Consider the following 6596-nt stretch of genomic DNA (forward strand, 5'->3'; position numbering starts at 1 on the left):
ACACAATAGGATGGTAAAAAATAGAGGAAACTTTGGGGTGGCTAAAAGAGAGTAGTAATGCGGCGGCGTGCTGTGCACATCATGGTGAACAGAGGGTATGGCCACGTTGCGTTAACAGTGGGAGAGGCCTAAATTAGCCTACCCCACCCCTTACTATCCACTGCACCCCAACCTTCCACTGACAGTCCAGAATAGCCCACCCTACCAATAGCAACCCACACTATCAACACCACACCAAAGTGGCCCATTTTGTCTATGACACCTCAAAGCAGATCATCGTATCCAACACACCCCAAAGCAGACCACCCTAGCCACAGCACCCCAAAGAGCCCCACAGCAATGGGGTGGACTGGGGGGGCAGTGGGGTAGACAGGGGGAAGGCAGCAGGATAGACTGGGGGGCACCGGGATGGACAAGGGGACCACAGAGTGGTCAGGGGGGCAGTGGAATAGACAGGGGGTCAGCAGGTTAGTGGGGTGGACTGGAGAGTAGTGGAGTGGACAGGGGGGCAGCGGGATGGACTGGAGGGAAGCCAGATGGACAGGGAGGCAGTGGGGTGGACAAGAGAATAGTGGAGTGGACAGAGGGGCAGTGGGATGAATAGGGAGGCAGTGGGGTGGACTGGAGGGCAGCAGGATGGATAGTGAGGCAGTGGGTGGACTGGAGGGCAGCAAAATTGACAGGGGGGCAGTAGGGTGGATTGGACAGTAGTGGAGTAGACAGGGGGCAGCAGGATGGACAGAAAGGCAGTGGGGTGGACTGGAGAGTAGCAGAGTGGATGGGGCAGTGGGATGGACAGGGAGGCAGTGTGGTGGACTGGAGGGCAGTAGGATGGACAGAGAGGCAGTGGGGTGGACTGGAGAGTAACAGAGTGGATGGGAGGCAGCGGGATGGACATGGGGCAGTGGGGAGGACTGGAGAGTAAAAGAGTGGACGAAAGTGGCAGCGGGATGAACAGGGGACAGTGGGGTGGACTGGAGAGTAGCAGAGTGGAGGGGGCATCGGGGTGGACTGGATGGCAGCGGGATGGCCTGGAGGACAGCAGGATGGACACAGGGGCAGTGGGGTGGACTGGAGAGTAGCAGAGTGGACAAGGCGGGCAGTGGGGTAAACTGGAGGGCAGTGGGATGGACACGGACCAGTGGGGTGAACTGTAGAGTAGCAGAGTAGATGGGGAGACCGGGATGGACATGGGAGCAGTGGGGTGGAAAGGGAGGCAGTGGGGTGGACAGGAAGGCAGTGGGGGGACAGGAGAGTAGCTGACTGGGGGGGGGGGCGGGCAGCGGGGTGGACTGGAGGGCAGAGAGATAGACACCGGGCCAGTGGGGTGGACTGGAAAGTAGCAGAGTGGATGAGGTGGGCAGTGGAGTGGACTGGAGGGAAGTGGGATTGACACGGGGCAGTGGGGTGGACTGTAGATTAGCAGAGTGGACGGGGGGGGGGGGCAGAGGGATGGACAGAGAGCCAGAGGGGTGTACTGGAGGGCAGTGGGATGGACATAGGGCAAGGGGGTGGAAAGGGAGGCAGTGGGGTGGACAGGGAGGCAGAGGGATAGATTGGAGAGTAGTGGAGTGGAGGGGGGGCAGTAGTATGGTGGAAAGTGGGGTGGACAGTGAGGAGACAGTGGTGCTCAGTGGTGGACTGTATACCTGTCTGTTGGTACAGGACTTGACTCTTCCCTAACCTGGGCAGCCTAAACTCACTTTTTACGATAGAACATTCCCCTTGTAGGCACCTTCCATGACATAGGTGGCAAAAGAAAAACCATAAAGCAGTTGTAACTCTTCCCTACTCTATCCAAAGCTGAACAAAAAAGATTTTGGCTTTAAAAACAGTATTCATTTTGATTTGCCTATTCCAGCATTTCACCAAAATAGCAAAATTTCCTCAAAATCCCACAATTTACACTGAAATTTCAGTAAAGAAGAGCTCTCAATTTTGCTCAGCCCAATTCTTAACACAAAGCATCTACCAAAAAGTTCAGCACAAAAAATTTGCCAATGAGTAAATGTTTTGTTATTTCTGTTTCAGGAGAAGATGAGGCCTTTGTGATAGAAGTCATCATGAAGTCATCTATGACTGGACATTTCGGCACACGGGTCATCATGGAGCCCCCTGTGCTTGGACGTGGTGGGACACGGGTCATCATGGAGCCCCCTGTGCTGGGACGTGGTGGGACACAGGTCATCATGGAACCACTCAACTTAACATGCAGCGGTATCCGTGATTTCACTCTCAGCGGTATACCAAATCTAGATGACTTTCATTTCTGGTTTGGGTTTCCTCTTGCCTTACTATACATCGTCGCCATCCTTGGGAACATCACCATTCTCTATATCATTAAGGTGGAACGAAAGCTTCATGAACCCATGTTCTTTTTCCTTTTCATGCTCTCAGTATTGGACATCTTGATTGCCTCGGCAGTCATGCCCAAAATGCTTTGGATCTTCTGGTTTGATAACCGGGAGATCATCTTTGACATGTGTTTGACCCAATTGTTCTCCATCCATTTCCTGTCTGCCCTGGAATCCGGGATACTGGTGGCCATGGCCATAGACCGGTATGTGGCGATTTGTCACCCTCTTAGATATTCTTCCATTTTAACCAACAAGACCATTAAAAAGATCACCTTGGTCAGCAGCTGGGATGATTCCTCTACCGTTGCTTCTTAAAAGGTTTCCCTTGTTTAAGAAGAATCTTTTAACTCACTCCTACTGCCTCCACCAAGAGGTCATGAAGTTGGCCTGTGCCGACATAAGCATCAACATCGTCTATGGCCTGTTTATTGCCCTCTCAACCGTGGGCATCGACTTTCTGTTCATCATCATCTCGTACCTACTACTTTTGAAGATGGTGGTAAGTGTGGTGGCCGAGGCCAGTCTGAAGGCCTTCGGTACGTGTGTCTCCCATATATGTGCCGTCATTGTCTTCTACATGGGCTTCATTGGCATTGCCGTAGTGCACCGCTTTCCAAGCGGCACAGCCCCCAATCTTCATGTCCTGTTTGGAAATATATATCTCCTGTTTTCTCCTGTGATTAACCCCTTAATTTATGGAATTAAAACAAAGCAAATCCGCACCCGGCTCGGCAGACTGTTCAGTCGAAGGTAGAACATCAGAGAACTAGGAAAATTCTACTGGAACCTCACTGAAAAAAAGGAAAATCGAGAAGGAAAAAAAAAATCGAAACATTCACACTTCTCCAGGCCAGGGGAGGGCTGGCAGCCTTAGGCCTGGGGGGGCGCAAGTCCAGTCAAGTGGCCCATTGAGCCACCGAATCAGCACACCATCCATGCCCACCTGTTTTTTCAATGCAGCCTCATCAGTGCCCATCAATGCAGCCTGATCAATGCTGCCTGATCAGTGCCCATCAATGCAGCCTCACCAGTGTCCACCCAATGTAGTCTGATCACTGGGGCAGGGCAAACGTGGCGTATGGGGTGAGAGATGGGCAGGGCTGGACTGGGACAGAAATTTGGCCCTGGACTTCATCCAGACCGGCCCACTTACATTTTGAGTGTCCCATCAACACTCCATTGCATCAGAGTGTCCCATCAGCACCCACTTACATCAGAGTGTCCCATGAGCAGCCCCCTTACATCAGAGTGTCCCATCACCAGCCCCCTTACATCAGAGTGTCCCATCACCACCCCCTTACATCAGAGTGTCCCATCAGCACCCCTTACATCAGAGTGTCCCATCACCACCCCCTTACATAAGAGTGTCCCATCACCACCCCCCTTACATCAGAGTGTCCCATCACCAGCCCCCTTACATCAGAGTGTCCCATCACCACCCCCTTACATCAGAGTGTCCCATCAGCACCCCCTTACATCAGAGTGTCCCATCACCAGCCCCCTTACATCAGAGTGTCCCATCAGCAGCCCCCTTACATCAGAGTGTCCCATCACCAGCCCCCTTACATCAGAGTGTCCCATCACCAGCCCCCTTACATCAGAGTGTCCCATCAGCAGCCCCCTTACATCAGAGTGTCCCATCAGCAGCCCCCTTACATCAGAGTGTCCCATCAGCACCCCCTTACATCAGAGTGTCCCATCACCAGCCCCCTTACATCAGAGTGTCCCATCAGCAGCCCCCTTACATCAGAGTGTCCCATCACCGGCCCCCTTACATCAGAGTGTCCCATCACCGGCCCCCTTACATCAGAGTGTCCCATCACCAGCCCCCTTACATCAGAGTGTCCCATCACCAGCCCCCTTACATCAGAGTGTCCCATCACCAGCCCCCTTACATCAGAGTGTCCCATCACCAGCCCCCTTACATCAGAGTGTCCCATCACCAGCCCCCTTACATCAGAGTGTCCCATCACCAGCCCCCTTACATCAGAGTGTCCCATCACCAGCCCCCTTACATCAGAGTAGCCCATCACCAGCCCCCTTACATCAGAGTGGCCCATCACCAGCCCCCTTACATCAGAGTGGCCCATCACCAGCCCCCTTACATCAGAGTGTCCCATCACCAGCCCCCTTACATCAGAGTGTCCCATCACCAGCCCCCTTACATAAGAGTGGCCCATCACCAGCCCCCTTACATCAGAGTGGCCCATCACCAGCCCCCTTACATCAGAGTGGCCCATCACCAGCCCCCTTACATCAGAGTGTCCCATCACCAGCCCCCTTACATCAGAGTGGCCCATTACCAGCCCCCTTACATCAGAGTGGCCCATCACCAGCCCCCTTACATCAGAGTGGCCCACTGAGCCATCGGCCCACCGGGAAACTCCTGATAGTCCCAACGGCCAGTACATGCCTGGAGATGGGATGTGGGGGTCAGCTGGGGGTGTCAGGGTCTCTAACCTGGCATCTCAGCTCAGCAGGTCCTTGCATGTCATGGGGGGGGGGGGGGTGATTCTCCTGGTCCTGGGGTAAAGTTTCTGCCAGCACTGAGCCAGCCACGAGTCTCGACTCCCTGACGCTCCCCACATCCAAGACTACAGTTGTCTCCTCTGTGTTTTGGGCACAGACTACAACTCCCAGAAAGCAAAAAGTGTCCGGCCGTGGCAGCCTTAACCCCAGCCCGGCTTCCTAGAGAAGGAAAAAAAAAATGTCAGTGGGCAGCAACCGCCTTCAACATAAGTTAGGGCGGCCTGGGGGGAAATTGCCACCCTGCCCCCCCCCGGCCCAGCCTGCCCCTGCCCCAGGCTAAACTAGACGTCTGCTGTCATTGGACGTGGGTTGCTGTCAAGCCGGAGACAAGACAGTTCATAGAACACGAAGCAGCACTTACTGTAGAAGCTGAGTGGCTGGCCTCCAAGATGGTGGCACCACGTCCTTAGAATTTCATATCATTATTGAAAGAAAAGGACTGCCGGTAAATAAACAACTTATAGACCAAATGTAAATATTAAAAAACATTTTTATTATCACATATTTCTCAATAAAATCACAAAATTAAAAAAAAAAAAAAAACAATTGTGGATTAATAAGTTCAAATGTTGACCCTTGCTATGGGGCATTTGGACAATTTGTAGGCGGGGTACGGCAGGGTGCAGCTGCAATAATTAACACAGTCGAGTGCAATAATAAACTTGTAGTAAAGTAATGTGATGATAGGTCACAACAAAGCCGGTGGGAAGATGGCCCAGCTAGGTGCACTCACGGTGAACAGAGCGAGTTCCAACCAGACTGGCATCATCTGTAGAAGGGGGCAGCCTGTACCATCTTGTGCCCAATCTGGAAGATCTCTAGTAGAGATGCAACCCAATGCTTCCCCTCTTCATCAGAAACCTTTCCCTATCGCTAGTACGGGGCCCTAACAGACAGGGTACCCTTCCCTGCACTACCAACCCGCATGAAGCGTGCCTACACCCAGGAGGCCAGGGCACCCTTCCCTGCACTACCAACCCGCATGAAGCGTGCCTACACCCAGGAGGCCAGGGCCTCCAATAGGCTCCCCAGTGACCCAGAAAACCATAGAGCAGTGATGGCGAACCTTGGGACCCCAGATGTTTTGGAACTACGTTTCCCATGGTGCTCAACTACACTGAAGAGTACATGAGCATCATGGGAAATGTAGTTCCAAAACATCTGGGGTGCCGAGGTTCCCCATCACTCCCATAGAGGAACCATGTTCCTCAGGACTTCCTTTCCATCTGAAGAGCTTCTCCAGTGGGCCACCACCTGCAGTAGAGTAGAAGAACTGCACCTGCCTACAAATTGGTCCTGTCCATTCAAATATTCTCAAAATTTCCTCCGAAATAAACGCTTTTGTGAGATAATTATCCATTTATCCTTGTGATGGCTGCCGGGTTTAGCTTTGGGGAAGGGGTATTTTTTCTTTTTTTTTTCTTCAAGGCATTTCACAGTTATCTTTCCTGTTTCATCAGGAATCTGTGGAAACCATTTCTACAGTATAACATCAAAAACTCGGGGAAAAAAAAAAGAACAAATCTGTATATAGGCTGCCCCCCCCCCCCAACACTGCTTCATTTGGCCAAACCATGCAGCTGGGGCCCCGCCTGTATACAAGGCTTTTCGGGGGCACACTCTGTACTTCATATCCACCCAGGCCCTCTGTTGTCATGTGCACGGATGCCGGTTGAAAACCAGCTCACCCAACTCCCTAATCAAGGTCCA

At 52.5% G+C, this 6596-nt stretch overlaps 1 pseudogene; it reads left to right on the top strand.

Annotated features, from left to right (window-relative positions):
• Nucleotides 1–2012: 2012 nt before the first annotated feature.
• On the top strand, nucleotides 2013–3111 carry LOC143956772 (olfactory receptor 51E1-like; annotated as a pseudogene).
• The last annotated feature ends 3485 nt before the right edge of the window (nucleotides 3112–6596 follow it).

Source organism: Lithobates pipiens, unplaced genomic scaffold (genome assembly GCF_037356315.1).
Source record: "Lithobates pipiens isolate NorthernLeopardFrog02 unplaced genomic scaffold, aLitPip1_a1.2 Scaffold_41, whole genome shotgun sequence".
Taxonomy (NCBI): domain Eukaryota; kingdom Metazoa; phylum Chordata; class Amphibia; order Anura; family Ranidae; genus Lithobates; species Lithobates pipiens.